Below are 20,732 nucleotides of genomic sequence, written 5' to 3'. Positions count from 1 at the left end.
TGGCAAAGGTGTGATCGAAGGCAGTGGGGGAGGGAACCCTGCCCCCAAATATCTCCCCAGCCAGGTTATCCTACTACAGATCAATTCTTGGAGTTATTAAGGAATTGTCTGTCCTAGAGGAGTTAATATGTGAAGGCTTTCAGCTGCCCAGTCATTCATTGAAAGAGCCCTAATGACACACATGTTGAATAACAACAACCAAAATAAACAGCAATAAACATAATAGCTGATTCTATCTAATGAAACTTCCCGTGTGTCAAACACTGTGCTGTGAGCTGTATACACATTTCCCACATACTGCTCAGGTGATATTTTCCCCATTTGATGGACAAGGACACCTGAAAGGGTTGCACAGATAGTTACAACAGAAGCCAAGGTTTAAATCCAGGCAAGTGACACCAGAGCCCAGTTTTCTAAAGACTGTCCAGTTATGCCCGTCGCATGTGGCGGCTAGGTGGGTTTGCAAAACAAAGCTGGCCAACCAGGAAGGGAGCCAGGGGCCTACAGGACACAGCACGGCCAGTGGGAGCAGCAAAGAGCCCAGGAAGAGAGGGAGAGTAGTGCTGGAAGGGACAGGGAAGAACTGACCAAAATGAAGCTTGTTTTACTCAGCAGAATAATTACAGGCAGAGCCCTTGGAGCCACAACTGGGTTCAAATTCCAGCTCAAATCGTGAGCTGCTGGAGATGAACTTGCAATGCTGTTCCTCACTTACCCTGTCTCTGGCACAGGGCCCTACGCATGGTAGTTCCTACATTTAGGGGGAAAAAATCAGTGTAATTAATCTGATCAATGCTTGAAAGACTTTCTCAATGAGAGAAAGACTGAGATGGGAAGACCAAGAGAGAAAAATAAATTCAAGCTCTCTAAGTTACCAGCTGGTGACCCTGGCCAAATGCTTCATCGCTCTGTTCCTTAGCTTCCTGTAAAACGCAGACAACAACTCTACTCACCCCAGCAAGAAGGGCTGATAAATTCAATGGAATCAGAATAGCATTTCACACAGCCTAAGTGCTATTTAAGCATTGTGTGTGCTCAGTCACTAAGTCATGTCCAACTCTTTGTGACCCCATGGAATACCAGGCCCCTCTGTCCATGGAATTCTCCAGGCAAGAATACTGAAATGAGTTGCCATTTCCTTCTCCAGGAGATCTTTTCAACCGAGGGATCGAACCCAAGTCTCTTGCATTGGCAGGTAGATTATTTACCAATACAGCCACCTGTGAAGCCTGAAAAAGAAAGCTCGGCTCATCCAAAATAAGTCAGTCATGGGAATGTGATGTCCGACACGGTGACTACAGTTAATTATACTGTGTTGCATTTTTGGAAATGCTGAGAGATTCAAACTTCAAAGATCTTATCAAAAGAAAGTATCTGTACTTGTGTAGTGAGGGATGCATGGACGGTAAGGAGAATTGTGGGGATCAGTTTACAATATATACAAATAAATACCCATTCATTATGTTATACAACCAAATCTAATGCAATATTACATATTAACTCTACTTAAAAACTTGGTACAGATTAAAGAAAATTTCTGTTATTTATGTGTTAACTGTGTTTTACTTTTATAACAATTCTGCCAAGGAATAGCCCTGGTTCAACCAACCAGTCTGAAAAACATGAGTATATGCCACAGAAAGAAGTGTGTATGTCAACCAAAAATATGATGAGAGTTCACAGCAGCCTAAAGCATAGGCTAGAAGAAGCCTGTATGTTCAACACTAGAATGGATGAGTAGAGTGGTCTGTTCATACAATGAAACACTACACAGCAATAAAGAACTACCACTGCATGCAACAGCAGACATGAAGCACACCCAACAATTCAGACAGGAAGGAACACAGGCTGTACATTTCCGTTCACACAAAGCCATAAAAGAGAGAAAACTAAGCCCTGCTGGCAGAGGTGGAGTAGAGGTCACCTAAGACAGGCTGGGTATGAGTAGAAAGCAATACAAGGGACCCACCTGGGAGCCGGAATTTTGTAGTCTTTCTGAATAGTAGTTTCATGAGGGTGTATGTATATGGTTAGGCCATTCAAGATGGCTGCTGTCTTGCTCTCTGTACATTCCCTGCTCAACCAGGCCTTGTTTCATTCACATGACAATCCAACCCTCTGAATTATAGGGCTTAATCAGTAACTGCCTGCAGGCTTGTCCCTGCCCCAGCTGCTGGTTTCCCTGGTAACTAGTGAGCTAACCTGAAGTCAATTCCCTCTATAAATGGTAGCCCCCTCCTCTCTTCAGTAGACTGCTGCCATGCCCTGCCTGCCGTCTGCTGTCAATGATGGAGTGTCACTCCAGGACCTTTTGCTAAAGATCCCCTGTCCAATAAGCTACTGATGTCTCTGTCACTGTCTCCGGGCTCTTTCCTCAGGAGCTGGGCAACGACAAGGCTTGCAGACCTGTGGGGTGCCACCCAGAAGTACATCTGTGCAAATTCACTAAGTTGTAATGGTTAAGCTTTGGGTACTTTATTAGAAGCGACACCTCAATTTTTAAAAATTAAAAAGTACTGAGTCAGTATGGTATGTGATGTGATAGTATGTTCCATTTTAGTAATTAATATTCAAACATGGATGCAGTTAAACTCTATTTCATTAATATAATTGTTTAGATGAGAATGGACACATCTGTTTCAATAAAAATATGGGAAAATATGGTAAAACACAACAAACCGCTCAAAGGCAGTGTGCAAAAGACTAAAATTTGGAAATCACTAAACTATGAGCAGCACATAACTTAGCTAAAGAGGAAAGTCAAAAGAACCTTTATTGTAGCCCAGAATGAAAAAAAAAAACAAAGAAATTACACCCAGGGACCAAATCTAGCCCACTGCCTGTTTTTTAAAACCCCAAAACTAAAAATGGTTTTTTACATTTTTAAATGGCTGAGGGAAATCTAAAGGATAGTATTTCTTGACATGTGAAAATCATATGAAATTCAAATTTCAATGTTCACAAATAGGATGTTACTGGAACATAGCTTTGCTCCCTCATTTACATAATGTTTCTGGCTCTGTTCCTGCTGCAACAGCAGAGTTGAAAAGTTGTAACAGACCACGTGACCCACAAAGCCTAAAATATTTACTATATGGCCACATACAGAAAAAGTTGGCGGATCCTGGCCCTAGCAGCTAATTTCCATCTTTGCCACTGATGTTGCCCATAAAGTTACCTACTTTTCTAATCTCTACTCACTCAGACGCTGTCCTCCAACACCCAATATGATAAGATTCTTGGCCTCAAATCCTGACTTTAAAAAGCCCACAGTGTGTGTCTGAACTCTAAGGTCTGATCCAATGACAACTAGAGTATTATCAGAAGATCCTAGCCACAAAAGACAATGCAATCTCAACATATCAGGAGCTAATATTAGAAGTTAGTTTCTTGTGTAAGTGGCCATTTTGTTTTCCAGAATGTTTACTCTGCCCTCGGGTTAGTTCTTGCTTAAAAAACAACCAACTCTAGAGTCCTTTTTTGTTTTCAAGCCACTAGTGTATCTTCAAAGTATAAACATTTAAGGGTGTTGTTGGGAAAGCACTGATAGAAAATAACTGAGGTGCTAATTGGCTGATAAGAAAGAGTAACTGTGAAAGGGTGATGGAACATGAATTTTCCCGCCTCTGAACTTTCAAAAGGCCTATTTCTTCCACATGGAATGTCCTTCCCGCTAGCTCCACTGCAGCTCAATCTCCCTTACTACACTGAAAGCTCACTGAATATGAAATCCATACTAAAATCAAGAATCACACCCACCACCTTATGCAAAATAAGCATGTGAGAAATACATGGAGAAAGGAAGAAACTTATAAAGTCCTATCCTCACTCAATAAATACTGAATTGATCAAGATACACTGAATGTATGTGCTCATCTCCTTAGATTTTAAGTGACTATCTCTCCATGTGTGAAAGCAGGAATTATTTTATGACAGACAAGTTAAAAATCTACCAGGATGAATTTGTCCTTTTGGAAACAGGGTAAATATCTTGCGGTTGTGAAAAATTCTTTCTTGCGGAATGCTATTTATGAGGTTTCTACTGCCTCTGTCTAATGTTAATCATTTATGAAATACTGTGCCTCAGCAACTAGACTCGTTTCAGGCAGTAAATACACATTTCCTGTCAAAATGCATCAAGTGGGTAAGGCTTCAATTTATTTGAGAATGAGTTGTAACTAACTTCAATATGGGCAATTTGGAGACGTCTCTGATGGCCTTTAAAAGCCTTGGCTGTTTTCTTCACTTCTTGTCCCCAAATGGTAGAGCATCTCTGAGTGACTCTCCTAGAAATGGTTTTCAGGATCAACCTGTGTAGTATTCATTCCTTTGATTCCAAATCTGTTGTACAGCGTAGCCTTCCATTCAATGGGTTTTTGAGAACCAAAGCTAGGTCTACACTTAACTTGAAAGGGTGTTCTGGATTTGCTGCTGTTGTTCAGTTGCTAAGTCATGTCGGATTCTTTGTGCCCCTGTGGACTGTAGCCCACCAGGCTCCTCTGTCCGTGGGGTTCTCCGGGCAGGAATAGTGGAATGGGTTGCCATTTCCTCCTCCGGGGGATCTTCCTGGATCTGGGAGCAAACCTGCATCTCCTGCACTGACAGGTGGATTCTTTACCACGGAGGCACCAGGGAAGCCCTATTCCCGACTGGCAGACTATAAACTCTTCCACCACAGTATGAACTAATTCAGGGAAGTTCTAGCCTTACTTGCCACTGCATCACACTTGTGTCATTTCATCTCACTGCATGTAACAATGACATAAAAAATACAGGCTTGCTCCTTTACAAAAACTTAGTCAAATGGTAGGCAGGCCAGGGCAGGTAGCTCAGTTCCACATAGCAGGGTCTCAGGCTACTTCCATTCTTCCCTTCAGCCATCTGCCTTTCATTCTCAAGGTCACCTCAGAGTTCAAGACGGCTGCTGCAGTGTCAACCATTACTTCACCTTCCAGGATTTAAGATATCCAAGAAGGGTTCCTGTCTTAGTTTTAGGAAGACACCCCAGAAACACCACCCAGTGTTTCTACATTTATTTGACACCATGAGAGAGTCTGTTAAAATCTGGTCTTGATTCCACACAGCAGGTGCCTGGCTAGAAATCAGGGTTCCATTATGAAGGGAGGTGGAAAGATATAAGCAAGTAGCATCTCTTCCATAAGCCTGTATTATATATGTGCACTTTGCATGGATGACCATCAAGAATCAAATAAATGAAAGAAATGAAGATTCTCCAACATGCTGTCTTTCACCACTTCAGGGAACCTCCCGCAAGACTGCATTTCAGCACCCTAGAAAGCAACATTCACCATTATATGTATTTCTTCTCAGTTTGACATTTCTTCTCAGACTGGTCAGTATCGCATACTTCCTTATCCTGTGAACATAATAAAAGATTTCAGGCATAAATAGTACCTCAATTGCACTTATCATGAGACCAAAGTATTTTACGGTTTAAACTTTTAGGTTTTTGCCTCCGGTGATATTTATAGATAAAACCATATGTATATATATCTCATTGAACCCAAGAGTAGAATTAAAGTCCTCTACTGCTGACACACCCCTGTGTATCAATGTGGAAAAGACTTAAGAGTTAAGAGAAACGATGGCATTTACGTAACATGGAATGAGTTGGCAGAAACCTAAACTCTGAATTCAATACCTCTGAGTTTTCACTCCAATGCCCAGCCTTATGGAAGATCACTACAACTTGGCAGAAGGAACGTGGCCTCTGGCAGAACTTCAGGAATAACGACAATGCATCTTGACACTCTGAGCTGCAGCTTTTCAAGGATTTCCACATAATAACATCTGGAAACTCCCACCATGGCTTTATACAGGGCAGATCACTTTTGGGTCAAGTAGGTAAAAGACATAAGTACTCAAGGGAACATGTGAGACTTGAAGGATGAGAAGCAGCCAATCAGGAAAGAAGAGAAAAACCAATAGAGGATGCACGTTCCAAGGCAAGTCCAGAGCCACTGAAGGAGAAATAAGTTTAGTGCATTCTAGGGGAAAGATGGATGGCCAGTGTCGTTACCAGAAAGCAAGCAAGGGGGCGAGGGCTCAGATGAGATCAGACAGAAAATCAAGACATTGGCAATCATCATGTGTCGCCACTACCTCTAATACAACTTTGGCTTTTCCTGCAAACAAACGCATTTTCAACATGGGAATCTTATCTATAATCTGTCTGCCTCCATCACCCCCACTCAATCTACTTCAAAAACTATCTTCTAAAAGAAGGAAAAGAAGGTATTGTTTTGATGGCAAAGTATGCCTAATTTTAAAATACATAAAAATTCCAGAAGTATAAAACATCATTTGTTTTAAAACAAGGTTTTCCATAAATTTCCTTTAACATTGGTTTGTGTATTTTTAAAAATAAGATGTACCTACAAATACACAGTCCTACCTCTCATATTGAGAGTAAGCCTTTAAAATAATCCTCTGCAAGACAAGAATTCCCAGCCCCTGTTACAGTATTTACATCTAGTAGGCCCTCAATTTCACTGGTTCCTTTAGCTGTGACATGCAAGGACCACTGCTTCAACCAGTTAGACGAAAAGGAAAAAAAAATTTTTTTATATCTTGACATCCATCAACTGACATTTTCAAGGGCAAGAGAGCGGCAGTGCCCAAGGAGCTGTCCGAGGTGCTTAAGGTTAATGGCTGTATTTACATAGCCATCAATTCACTTTACAAAGAACTGCCCCAGTAGAACTGCACAGCTCCCACCAGGCAGCCCAACCACGTAGAGCAGACAACAGTCTCTCAACGAGGGGGAAAAGTGCCCAATAAATCTTAACAGCAGCATCTTGCTTTCATTAGATTATTTATCTCTTTACTTTCAGTTAACACATCTTAAACCTCTTATTGAACAAAACAGACTACATTTCCACCTCTGCATGAGTCACTTTCTAAAACATTCTGGCACTGAAAAGTAAAACAGTAACTGTACTCCCTAGATGGTGAGTACCTCCCACTTATAATTGTCTAAAATGTGAGTCTCTAAACAGATGTGCTATTTCAATTTAAAGTTAAATTAATTAAAATGAAGTAAATTTTAAAATTCAGATTCTTGGTCACAATAGCTACATTTCAAGTGCTCAGGGGTCACTTAGTGGCTACGAGAGCTGACAGCATAGATTTTAGAACACTCCTCATCACAGAAAGTTCTATTGGAAATTAAAAGACTGTTCATCAAGAAAGTCCAGGGCCTGACTTCTTCTGGAGTTTGTACATCTTGATTTCAAGAGAACACAATAATGAATGGGGTGTTCTGCATCCCCACATTTTCCAGATGCATTCTTAAGCAACTTAAAACTCTAAAACATATCCTCTGATCCAGCAATTCCACTTCTACTCCAGAAAAACACATACACAAGGCTACAAAGAGATGTGTAATTATGAGAGGGCCTTCAACAGTAAACACTGGGTCTCAGTGTCAGGTACAAATTTGCTCAACAATATTCTCATAATACTCACTGTAATAGAAAAAAATGGGGAAATATGAATGCCTGTCTGTACAAGAATGGCTAATTAAAATGTAGTAGGTTCATAAGTGAACATTAATGGCAGTTAAATAAATGGACAAGTGGCTTCCCTGGTAGTCCAGTGATTAAGAATCTACCTTGCAATGCCAAGGAATGCCAATTGGATCCCTGTCCCAGGAAGATCCCACATACCATGGGATAGCTAAGCCCTTGAGCCACAACTGAGCCCCTAGAGCCTGTGCTCCACAACAAGAGAAGCCACTGCAATGAGAAGCCTGTGCACTACAACCCTCCAGCTGCTCTCTGCAGCTAGAGTACAGGAATGAAGACCTAGAACAGCCAAAAATAAAATTTTACGAAGCAAATTGAGAAATGGACAAGCTCTACTAATGTATCAACATAGGTAGACCCGGAAGACTGTTGTAAGTGAAAAACACAAATTATTATATGTTACTATTTAAGCAAAATAAAAAATAAAACATCACACACGTGATATTTTTAACACACACACAATGTAAATAACATAAATACAGAAAATTACTATATTTTGACGTTTCTGCATTTTAAACTTTAAATCAAATTAAATGCCAGATAGGCCTCCTACTTCTGTTGATCAGTGAGCACTGACAAATCAACTTAAAATGGTTACAGAGAGTCTTCTGAGACGTGATCAGTACATTCTTTCTCTTCACATTTGGATAAAGCATACTAAATATTATAAATAAGTGCAGAAACATATAAGCCAAACTCTATAAAATATGGGGAGTGAAGAACAGAAGTGGGTGGAGAGATAATTAAATGTGATCTGTACCTTTCATCCAAATTGGGAAAGAAGTACATCAAGGCTGTATATTGTCACCCTGCTTATTTAACTTATATGCAGAGTACATCATGCGAAATGCCAGGCTGGTGAAGCACAAGCTGGAATCAAGATTGCTGGGAGAAATACCAATAACCTCAGATATGCAGATGACACCACCCTTATGGCAGAAAGGGAAAAAGAACTAAAAAGCCTCTTGATCAAAGTGAAAGAGGAAAGAAAGTAAAAAAGCTGGCTCAACATTAAAAAAACTAAGATCATGGCATCTGGTCCCATCACTCCATGGCAAATAGATGGAGAAACAATGAAAACAGTGACAGACTTTATTTTCTTGGGCTTCAAAATCACTGCAGATGGTGACTGCAGCCGTGACATTAAAAGACGCTTGCTGCTTGGAAGAAATGCTATGACCAACCTAGACAGCATATTAAAAAGCAGAGACATTACTTTGCCAACAAAGGTCTGGCTAGTCAAAACTATGGTTTTTCCAACAGTCATGAATGGATGTGAGAGTTGGACTATAAAGAAAGCTGAGCACCAAAGAATTGATGCTTCGGAACTGTGGTGTCAGACAAAACTCTTGAGAGTCCCTTGGACTGCAAGGAGATCCAACCAATCCATCCTAAAGGAAATCAGTCCTGAATGTTAATCAGAAGGACTGATGCTAAAGCTGAAACTTCAATACTTTGGCCACCTGATGTGAAGAACTGAGTCATTTGAAAAGACCCTGATGCTGGGAAAGATTGAAGGCAGGAGGAGAAGGGGATGACAGAGGATGAGATGGTTAGATGGCATTACCGACTCAATGGACATGAGTTTGAGCAAGCTCCGGGAGTTGGTGATGGACCGGGAAGCCTGGTGTGCTGCAGTCCACGAAGTCACAAAGAGTTGGACACGACTGAGCGACTGAACTGAACTATACCTTTCATTTCATTCTAATTTTGCTTTTATTGTTTTAGAACTCATGAGTTAACCAGCAGGACTCCCACAAAGTCACTATGATCCTGTATTACAACTGATGTCACCCTTGTCTATGAGATTCAATGCTAGCAGTTGTAAGAACACTGACCAGCCATTCTCAGCCAGCAGAGAATACAGTCTACATTCCCCAGGCTCTACAGTAAACCAAATGCCATGTTTCTTTCCTAAGTGGATATTTGTTCTTTAAAAAAAAAAAAAATCGGGTAATTTTGTTGTTTGGATGCTTCTGCCATTTAGTCTTCCATGTAAGCTATCTTCTGTCATGCCCTCAGCTGCCTTTCAACTTGGAAGCCTCATCTGCTAACTGTCTGGAGTTGAGTGCTGGAGGGGACAAAGGGCATAGTGGCAGGCAGCCAGGGAGGAGAGCCATAGCATCTTGACAGTTGGGCAGAGAAGACCAAAGTAAAAAACCAGTCGAAGGGACAACAGTGACTGATGGGTCCCAAGAAAATGTTAGTACAAACCTAGTCACATGCAATGTGCCACAGCCTCCAGCAAAGTATCACCACAAACACAGATACACAATTAAAACACAGCTCTGGAGACAAAGGAGATTAAATGCCCTGATCCAGCCCATCCCCTCTTCTTGGTGGTTGCCAGTTCTTCCCTTCCTGCCAAAAGCCTCATGTTTCTGTAAGTTGAGCTAGCTCTGAAAAAAACTCATAAAACCCCAATTTAAAAAAAAAAGATTTATTAAAAATCAACCTCCTCTCATTTGCCTTTTATTCAGAAGAGACTTCAGGTTGCAAACTTCACATTTTTTTTTAACAGTGCAAGACAAAAGTCAAATCCACCAAAAGCTTTTCACTTCAGCAAACACAGGAGATAATTTTTTCCTCCAAGTGGTAGGAGAACACAAGAAGCCAGGCATCTGTGCAAAAACTTTCCATATCCCCTCAAGTACCGTAACTCCATCTACATCTCCATCTTCTGGTCCTGACTAAACATTCAGTTATCCCCAGAATGGATGAAATCTTAAATCCACATCAGCTTTTAACATCTGCTGAGTCTTAACTATACAGAGACGAGATTCATGTATGTCGCCTGCCGATAGGATTACGATTTAAATCAGACTCAAAAGTACATGGACTTAGAAGCCACATTTTCCCTAGTCAATACAGACATCAGTCCAATGACAAAAAGAGGCAATATGCATGTTACGTGCTCCATACAACAAAATTTCCTCAACATCCATTTAAACAATGGATTCTTATGGGAGGGTGGTTTAGGGGTTTAGGATGGGGGCACACTTGCACTCGTGGCTGATTCATGTCGATGCATGGCAAAAACCACCACAATATTGTAAAGCAACTATCCTTCAATTAAAAGAAATTAATTTTAAGAAAAGTTCTCAGCCACAGAAAATGCATCTTATGCTCTAAAGGAAACTTACAGACATAATCAACATCAGTTTTTCATCCATAACACCTATCTAACCAACATTTAATTTGTATTTTGGGCCCAGGAATTTAAATTCATCTCCAGAATCATTCTATTTAGACAAATATCAGTGTATTACAAAACCTAAAACCTACCACCGAATAACATAGTCCTTTCTCTAAAAATTTTCATTTTAAAAATTTTAAATCAAAAGATGAGCTGTAAAAAGAAGTGTTAAGTCAAGTATGGTCTGAGGGGCTCTGTGGGGACTTGTCAGAAGTGAACATTATCAGGCTCCAGCCCAGACTCCCTGAACCAGCAACCCTGGAGGTGAGACATGGGAATCTGTATTTTAACAAAATCCTCCAGGTGATTCTTTGGCCACCTGATGCAAAGAGCCGACTCACTGGAAAAGGCCCTAATGCTGAGAAGGATTGAGGGCAGGAGGAGAAGGGGACGACAGAGGATGAGATGGCTGGATGGCATCACCCACACAATGAACATGAGTTTGGGTGAACTCCGGGAGTTGGTGATGGACAGGGAGGCCTGGCATGCTGCGGTTCATGGGGTCACAGAGTCAGACCCGACTGAGTGACTGAACTGAACTGAACTGTACCAGGTGATTCTTATGCACTGGTCCAAGTAATAATATTAAGAACTGCAATCATACCAGAATGGGGTTGGGGGGGAGGTATTACCAAGCAACAGTGATAATATGAAATAGACTTTTTAAAAATCCAAGATTTGCAGAGGACAAAAAATTTAAAAACTATAATCAGCAAGAACCCAATATTCATATTCCCTTGTCACTTCCTTCTCAGTAAATGAAGGCAGTGCAACTCATATATGGATGTAGTCAACCGCTTGTAAGTTCATGTCTATTTATGCTATGGTTCAGAAATATTTGAACTACACACATCTGATTTAGGATTCCAGAAGGATCCACCACCACCACCACCCCCAGATGGAGGCTTATTTCTAGGCCTTTAGAATCAAATTAGAATATCCCTTCAGATACCTATTTGTGCAGACTTTAATTTCAAGTATATTTAAATGTCTTCGCATCTTGCTTTGGCTCATCACATCAAGCCAGGCCGCTTACGCTGTGTGATCACAATAATGAATAAACATGGGGTGCTTATAAAGGATGCGGGCACCACAAACCTGATCAATTGTTAATTCTCTAAAGTGACTATACGTGCTTTCTGTTGCAGTCACTTCATTAAGCTGTGTTTTTGGTGGGGAGAAAATAATGCCCAAGTCCTCTGCCCACTGTCTCTGTAAAGTAAAAATACGGTAATCACTCAGAGCCAGCTTAAGGCTTACCTTGCTCTTGATCATTTCCTTGTACTGTCTCAACCCACTACCACCCCCTACCTCCAGTAAGGAATGAAACTGGCATGGCATTTTAAAAAACATGGGCTGCATGGTTACTAACTGCCAGAGACTGGAGGCAGCACCACTATTCACAGCCAAAATAACCACAGTGTGTATTTACTGCCCTCTGTTTATTCTGATCATAGATCAGTTTCTCAATGAGCTTCTGACCCACATCTCAATCAAACTCCTCCGCGTGGCAGGGTGAGGACTTTCACAGCTTCTCTCTGGAATCAGCGTGTTTGTGACTCAGTTCTTAGCCGCTCCCAACCCCCATCCCTGGGCCCTACGCAGGTGCAGTCCAGTCAATCTTTCCTCAATTAGAAGAATGGATACTCTAGTGAGAGCACTGGCTCTACTGTCCTGCCTGGGTTCAAATCATGGCTCTTTCACAAGCTACCTGTGTGGCTTCCTGCCAATGTGCCTTACTTTTCTCATGCACAGGATGGGGACGATGACTATGGCTACCTTGGAGGGCTTGGTGTGTGTGTGGTGGGGGGGTATGGGAATTGAATGAGACAGTGCATCAAAATTCTCAGTGCAGTAAAAGGATACATTCTCTATGGAAAATAGGATGGCAGGTCTTCAAAAAATTTAAAACAGCATTACTATATGACCTAGGCATTCCACTGTCAAGTATTTACCCGAAAGAAATGAAAGCAAAGATTCCAACAGATATGTGTACACCCAACTGTGTAACACCTTTATTCGCAATAACCAAAAGGTGGACACTACCCGAGCATCCACGGATGGATGAATGGGTAAACAAAACATGGTGCATACACACAGGAGAACAGTATCCAAACTTAAAAAGTCAGGAATTCTGATACACGCTACAACGCAGATGAACCTTGAAGACATCATGCTAAGTGAACTGAGCCAGTCGCAAAGAGATAAATACTGCAGGATTCTAGAGCAGCTCTATTTGTAAAGATACAAAACAGAATGGTAACTGACAGGGGCTGGAGGGAGGGGAAATGCAGAGATGCTGTTTACTGAGTACAGAGTTTCCGTTTTCCAAGATGAACAGAGTTCTGAGGATGGATGGTGGTGGTGGCCGCTCAACAATGTGAATGGACTTACACATTTTAAAGCATATAGTTCAATGGTATTAAATAGGTAAACTTCTATTATTTGTATTTTAACACAATTTTTGTAAATGTTTGTTGGTGCAGTAGCCAGCAATATCCTTATTCAACAAACAATAAGTCATTGTTGCTACTATCATTTTTTAAAAGGTCAACAAAGAAAATATTTCAAACATCCCTTAATGTAATATGGCAAATACCAGCAGAAACTAGTGAAAGAGACATTTACTATCAAATGTTCAACTTCATGTAAAGGTCTCCTTATGCACCCCTTGCACATCACTCTTATCCCTATGTGCCCTTATTGGGGACGTTTAAATATTAACCTGTCAGTTTCCCAAATTTCCTTAGCTGAGCATCAGCCCCTAGGGCTTGAGGTGGTGGGAATTCAGCACACATGGAGACTGAGAGGTACCAGGGGACAGACTCACAGTCATACTGCAGCTTGGTTAATGGAGCTCTACGCTCCTGAGCTGACCTGACAGTCTGCAAAGAGCAGGACAGAACACAAAGAAGATAGGAGTTTTATCCTGGGAGGACTGAGCTCATGGTAACCAATTTTATGGCTCTTTTGATTTGAGTCCTGTGGATGTGTCCGTGTGAGAGAGAGAGAGAAGGAATTAACCCAGGAATACAGATGAAGAAAGCTGTGGGTCTCTGATGTGAAGCCCGGTTGCATAATCAGTTCTGAAAGCAGAGAAAAGGTAACAGATGTTTACATTACAATCTGGCTGCTTCTGGAAGAGCTGCCAAATGATTTAAATAGTAACGAAGACGGCAAGATCACCGGGCCCCAGTGACTTGTTCCCCCCACTGATACATTCAGAGAATTCACCCCAATAATATTTTCTTCAGATGGCCTCAATTAAACACCTCTTTGGATATATATTTTTTGGCTTTCAAGGTACTTTAAATCTCAAACTAGACATCAGAAAAAAAAAAAAAGGTAGAACTCAAGGACTTATTCTAAGATTAATATCATGAAACTTGCTGCCTTTGGCAAAGAGGAAAGCATTTTAAAATGAATTTTTAAATAGAATAAGATACAGCCGTGAAAAAGAATGGCATACATACAGAATCAGCTCTTTTCACTGATTCATCATCCTTCCGAGACTGGCTGCAAAGCACAGATGGGTTCCACAAGACTGTGTATAAAACGGTCACAGTGCACAGGAGGTCTCCACTGCTGGGGAAATTTCGCCCGACCACATGGCTATCAGCCTCCTTCCCCAGCAGTGGATTCACCAAGGGCCCTCCAGGAGACCTTTGCCAAGTAAACAAACCAGCACACACCTTATATGAGGGATGACCCCATTTATCTAAAGTGATTTGGTCTAAATGTCCGTATGTGGAGAAAAGCAGGAGGGAATTGGAAATACATTTACTGCTATATGAAAAGGATCTATTTCAATGGCAAAATTGGGTTCCTTTCTCTTTCCATTTTATACCCTTCTACAGTATGTAAATTTTCTACCCCAAACATGTATTATCTTTATAAATGTATTAGAGAGAAACAGAGAGAGAACTGTACAAAACAGAAGCCTAGCGTGATTAAAAGAATCCTGGGTTTGCATTTAGAGATCTAGGTTCCCTGCCAGAAACAGGGAGCTGGGGACACTGGATAAGCCATTTCAAAACACTGGGCCCAGAAAAGTGTACTTCAGCAGGGTTTCTCAACCTCAGCACTCTTGACATTTCGGGCTAGAGTGTTCTCTGCTGTAGAGGCCATGTTGTGCATTATAGGAAGTTGAGCAGTATCTGTGGCCTCTACTTACTAGAGACCCACATAACCCCAGCCCAATGTGGAACACCAAAGGTGACTCCAGACATGGCCAAATGGTCCTGAGGGGGCAAAACTGCCTCCTAGTTGAGAACCACTGCCCTAGATGATTTCAGTTTCTTCCTTGCTGGAAACCTTCCTTGATTATCTCAGGAGCTATGTCTACAGTCTGAGGTTTTAGGTGATGGAGAAGGAAGTGCCTTTGTTATAACAAGGACATGCCAATATTTCAATGATTCATTAAAGCACAGGATAATATTAAATTGAATAAAGGAATAAAACCATAAATTTTCAGAGAAAACTTAAGGATACACAACATAGATGTAAACCTAAGAGAATTCAAGCAGACATAATTAATGGTCATCAAAAAACTAACAATAAAAGCAATGCTAGATTTTGACAGTTCCACTTTTAGTTAAGACAACTGAAATCCTGCAGAAATGTTTGACTGGTATCTAGCTTGGAATGAACTTACAGTACTAACAAAGGCAACATAGACTATTTTTTCTGCAATGCGTACTTTTATTTTAAAAGAATCCCATTGTTCTCTCTTTATAAGAAATATAAACATATCTTCCTCTTTCTAAAAGGGATTATGCTACTCTTCTGTACTAACAATAATACGAATAATCTCTTAAAATAAAACAAATGAGCCACATCTTTAGTGTCTTTCTAAATACACCATGTTACTTTTATTTGGCATTGTATTAACAAGAATTCCCTAATATCTGATGCTACTGTATTTCTGAATGAAAATTATTTATGCTCATGCTAATAACTTGCTACTGTATGATCCTGACATCTTTTGAATTAAAAAGAATGCCAAAGAGTCAATGTGGTTTTACATGAATGACCTTTGAAAATCAGTAGTTCAATCCATACAGAGAAAGGCATTTATTAACCCTATACCTGGTACACACTAAGTGTTCAACAAAGGTAAGATGCCATTATCAATATTCATGATCATACTTAAAAAAGAGTATTATTCCAAATGACTGGTTTGGCTGCACAGCGACTAGAAAGCACAAAGTATGAAGGAAGAGATTATCACACAATAAATAAATGTCCTGAGTTCTTAGACCTTAAGTGATGCCTCAGCATTGTTTTATCATCCTTGTCTTTCCCTGCGCTCAGGTCCAAATTGAGTCACCTTACCCACTCCTCCTCCACCATCACCTCTCAGTTAAATGTCTCTTTTACAATTACAATACTGAGCTACCAGGAAGTGACCCAAGCTAACTGCTGCATATAGTTATCAAATCTCTGAGTCGGGTTCAACGAACATAATGCTCTAACTAAGACTCAATAACGGAGAAGTGGATGTGGTCCTCCTTCCACAGAGAGCTAAAATGTGGGTCCTAGCACATTACTAATGCCATTCCCTGCAGATTTTCACCAGAAAGCACAGTGGGCTAGGAGTAAGGATTCAGGGGTCTAAGCCCACAGTGGATCCAAGTCACAACATCTACTTTTGATCTTCTGGAAAAAGGAACTCTGAGATACTTTTCAGATTCAAACTTCTGCTTGCCTTGGACTCTCCCCTTAAACCACACTGCACAGTTAAATTTATGTTAAAAATAAAACCCAAGAACCTTCTTAACTGACTTTATGGAGGAAAGTAGATTTAACTTTAATAGCTACTGCAAAACAGAAGAGTTACTTTTATTTTTTTCAATAGATATTAAAAACATGGGAAGCCAAAGTTAATTTTACGCTGTGAGCAGCGGGTTGCCAGAGTTCACAAAATGAGTTGGCTATTATTGTAAAACCAAATTCCTCACACCCATTCAAGCCTATATAAGTAAGGGCTGCCTAGGAAGGATCTGAACTTCTTCTATTAGTGTTTTCAAAACAAATAATTATGAAGTCATTAAGGTAGACAAAATTGTTTCACCAACCCCTTCACCCCTTCATAGACATCTTTTTCTATTGCCTGTCCCCCTACCCTCAATCCTGAATCTGTTTGACAGAATGAAGAACACTATTTGATCTCCCAGTCATTTATGATTGACTGCGAGATTTGTAGGTACACTGGTAACCCTAGCAGATTCATACCCAACACTTGATGAAAAGCACACATGTACGCAAACAAGTGAGTCCATCACCTAGATGTTCCACCTATTTCAAAGAAACAAAAAAATCAAAAGCTTAGTCCATTTACTATGATGTCTCTCCATCAGTAAAGAAACAGAGCCAAAATGCAGGGTGAAAAATTTCCAAAGAAGAAAGCAAAAGGGGGAAAATGTACTTATGCAAATTCTAAAGAGATCTATAAGACTGCAATCTGAGAATTTTATTATTAAGCTAAGCTTCTTAGTGTAGAAATCCCCAAAACTCTCCAACTGGGCAGCTAATTGAGAGTTAGGAAGAACCAAAGGACTTCCCTCTTTCTCTGATTCATCACAGGCAATATAGAAACCCTTGCTGAATATGATAATGCGACTTTTGTCAATGCATGTTCAAATCAGATAGAGGATTGGCTGGTGATGATGTCATACCCAAGGGTTAATCTCCATTGAATGCAGTTTTAATACCATATACATACCATATACACCAATACATCATTTACATAACAGTATTTTATTAAGTGTACCAACAAATGAACTGTGCAGATAATAAAAGCAGCTATTAGAGAAAGGCTATGTGCCACTGAAAAGTAGGTAAGGGGACAAAGAATCTCTGTGTCTGTGTGTGACTAAATGGAACTAGGTCATCAAACAAAACACATCTCTAAAAGGAGTCAAAAAATGAATATTGAAATTTAAGTGACTTCAGAAAATTCTAGAACCAGATGTATGGAAAAGTTCCCTCAAATGAAAAACTATTCAGTAATCAAGTTGAGATATTTGTGTGCATGTTTGTGGGAGAAGAAAACACAAATTAGCCATTCAAAAATAAGTGAACTGGCAGCCACTGCTTATCTGGTAAGAACAATTTTCTTATCTTTTAACAGGGAAAACTGGCCACGTCAAATCATGACTTACAAACCTTATAATACATTTCAAAGTGTCAAAGGGGAGTTAAGATGGTACAGAGGGAAGAGAACAAGGTCGTCCAAAGCTGAAAAATGAGATAGAAGAACTGAGGAAGAAAATCTTGAAATCCATTTTTTGGACATGAGAATATTGATCAAGAAATGCCTACACAGATAAAGAAAGCTTTTTGCACAAATGAGCAATGTCCACTCACACGGTCAGTTTGGGAGAACATAAGTCATCATTAGTCGTAATGATTCTGAAAACTGCTCTCACTCCGCCTTATTAAGATCTGTGTTTCCAATCCAAAGGCAGTGCTGGGCTTACACACTGATTTACAACCACAAACTGCAGAAATGCTCCTCATTGTAAAACCCACAGTGAGCTGTTGAAGAATTCTGCAAGTCACACATCTGTCCTTAAATCACTGAGCGCAAAACACAGGAACATCCATATCAGGAAATGGATGTTCTTAAATTATTTTAGCCTTTTTCTGTTTGCTTTGAAACCCGGGTCCTGCCTGAACAGGACTCAGACACACAAACTCACTGTCCCTCAGCAAGTGACCTGGAAGGAGGGCAAGTCTGACCAGGAAGCTGAACCATCATCGTAGACCAATTTGGGCATATGGGTCTGCAGGTATGGGCTTTAGGTTGCTGAATCCCCAGACCACGGGTATTACAGAAAGAATCAGACCACGGCTTTGAATGCCTCTTTTCCCACGCTCCAGGGTCACTTGTCACATCACATCAACCTTGCCCGTCTCAGAGGGACGGCGGTTGAAAAGTTAAAGAGGAACCGAGTACACGGATACAGACACTTCCTCAAGGGGGTCCTAAAATCCTATGTGGGGGATGGGCACAGGGGTAGGTTTCAGCGAGTAACCATGAACTCGTGTAAGCACATCTGGCTGAGGAGTTGCTTCACAGCTTAGCTAAGGTTCTCACGGGGGTCTGTGGAGCTCCCAAACGTTAAGTGATGCTGATTCAGGAGAAAAACGCACCAGTAGCACCGCGTCTGGCCTGGGTTGTCTCCCTAGGTGCAGGTTATCAGGCTTTCCACTTCATCGTCCCCGAGGAAAGAGAACATGGCTTAAGGTTAAGGATGCCCTCCCTTCCAGGGGCTACCTGAGAGAGCAAAGGAAGCAACAGCGGACGAAACCGAAAAAGACGGGAAGAAATCTAAGCACGCCGGCTTGGTGGACAAATGCTAGATACCTAAGGTGGGAAGGGACGGTACTTCTAGACCCGCTCCACTTCTCCCCTTGCGTGGGAAGCTTCGCGCTCACAGCTGCAAGTTGCGCCCTGGATCACACAGCGTCCTCCCAGCAAGAGCCGGGCAAGCAGGAAATCAGCTGTAGGCTAACCCGCTCCCTCCTTCAAGCTCCTGTAAAGATACCGGCTCAGACTTTTTCAAAACAAGGACTCGCGGTCAGTTCGCCCTCTGCCTCTACATACCAATCCATCAAGTGACCTCTCAGCCATTCAAGGAGCACCCTCGGGATCTCTGAGTGACAGACACAAACCCTGAAGTTGGAAGCGTGCCACACACACCCGGCTTCTTCCAACTTTGGGGTGCACGGCAGCCTCCGCACAGGAGGTCACTCCCGCAGTCCAGAGCGCCAGGATGAGCGGGAGGAGGCAAGTCGGTATCGCCGGAGAGGCAGCTACTGCCCAGGAGACAGACCGTGAGCAAAGGGTCCCAAGTCACCCCAACCCCATCCTCCTCCTTGCCCTTTCATCCTTCCTCACTCAGCTAAAGCCGGCAGCCAAGTCTGAAACTGTGCGTGCAGAGCGACACACCGATTTCCCTCCGCACCCGAGCCAGAGGACGCTCACCGTGCCGCCTCCCCGCAGACATCCCCACAGAGGCCCATCACCTCCGCAGGCTCGCTCTGAAAGGAAACTCCCAAGTCTCTCCGAAGACAAGTCCGAAACTGCATCTGGAGAGCAAACGTCTGCGGAAGCAGCAGCTGCGACTCCACTCCTGGGGTCTGGCAACAGTCTCTGTGCGCCCCGTCCAGGGCGGCGCGCAGCCAGCAGTGCAGCAGAGCCAGGCTAGCAAGCCCACGGGGAGGGCAGGGCCATCGCGGGTCACGGTGATTGGCCAGGCTGGTTGGCTGCCCCCGCCCCCGCCCCGCCTGGTGGTCCACGTGGGTCGGCCCTCTACCCGGCCTGCACCCCCGCTCCGTCCGGGTGCTCCCAAGCATCGGACTCCGCGCGCCTCTCCCTAGCGCCTCGCTGTGGTCATCACTCAGCAGGTGCTAGGGAAAGCTCTTCCTTCTGAAGAGCTGAGCGCCTCGTGGAGCCCTGCATCACACAGGAATTTAGGGCTCAGCTACCAGCTGAAACAATCCCCCTACATGGTTTCTCCATCGGAGGACCCAAGGCAGCTTGCAGTTTTCCTTAACATCCCTGAGCATAGCACATGCATAATTAATCCACCTTCTTTTGTAACTTGCTTGCAAGGAAAAGGAGGGAAATCTGCACAGCGATCACCTGAACACTTTATTTTAAAAAATCATGAAAGTACCGCTAAGGCTTCTTTGCCTGGAATCCCACACCAAATCCTCTTCCTTCTCCCGTCCCCAAGTAACAGTCATAATCCGTGACTTAATACTTAAATAGTATTCATTTTACAGAGAATACCTTATCTGATCTTCATTTTATACACCAAAAAACAGAGACATTACATAATTTACTGAAGATCACACAGTTAATCAGTGGTCCCTGTGTAATTTGAACCTTGGAAGTCTGGTTGCAGAATCCATGTTCTTTGATATTCAAAGTGCAATCCCAGAGATGCATCCCCTGAGAACTTGTTAAGAATGAAGAC

General features: G+C 41.9%; 1 protein-coding gene across 9 annotated transcripts in view; it reads right to left on the bottom strand.

Annotated features, from left to right (window-relative positions):
* TAFA4 (TAFA chemokine like family member 4) overlaps positions 1–20,732 on the bottom strand; it is a 214,202-nt gene that overhangs the window by 158,930 nt on the left and 34,540 nt on the right. For 4 of the 9 annotated variants that reach the window (XM_060402234.1, XM_060402231.1, XM_042235980.2 and 1 more), the window contains exon 1: positions 19,736–19,905. The exons of 3 other annotated variants lie outside the window; for them this stretch is intronic. The gene's annotated coding sequence lies outside the window, so the exon portion shown is untranslated. Of the gene's footprint in view, positions 1–19,735; positions 19,906–20,732 lie in introns of those variants that run through there. 2 more of the 9 variants (XM_060402232.1, XM_042235981.2) reach the window with 1 other exon arrangement.

This window comes from Ovis aries, chromosome 19, assembly GCF_016772045.2.
Source record: "Ovis aries strain OAR_USU_Benz2616 breed Rambouillet chromosome 19, ARS-UI_Ramb_v3.0, whole genome shotgun sequence".
Taxonomy (NCBI): Eukaryota; Metazoa; Chordata; class Mammalia; order Artiodactyla; family Bovidae; genus Ovis; species Ovis aries.
This window is presented reverse-complemented; position numbering and strand designations above follow the sequence as displayed.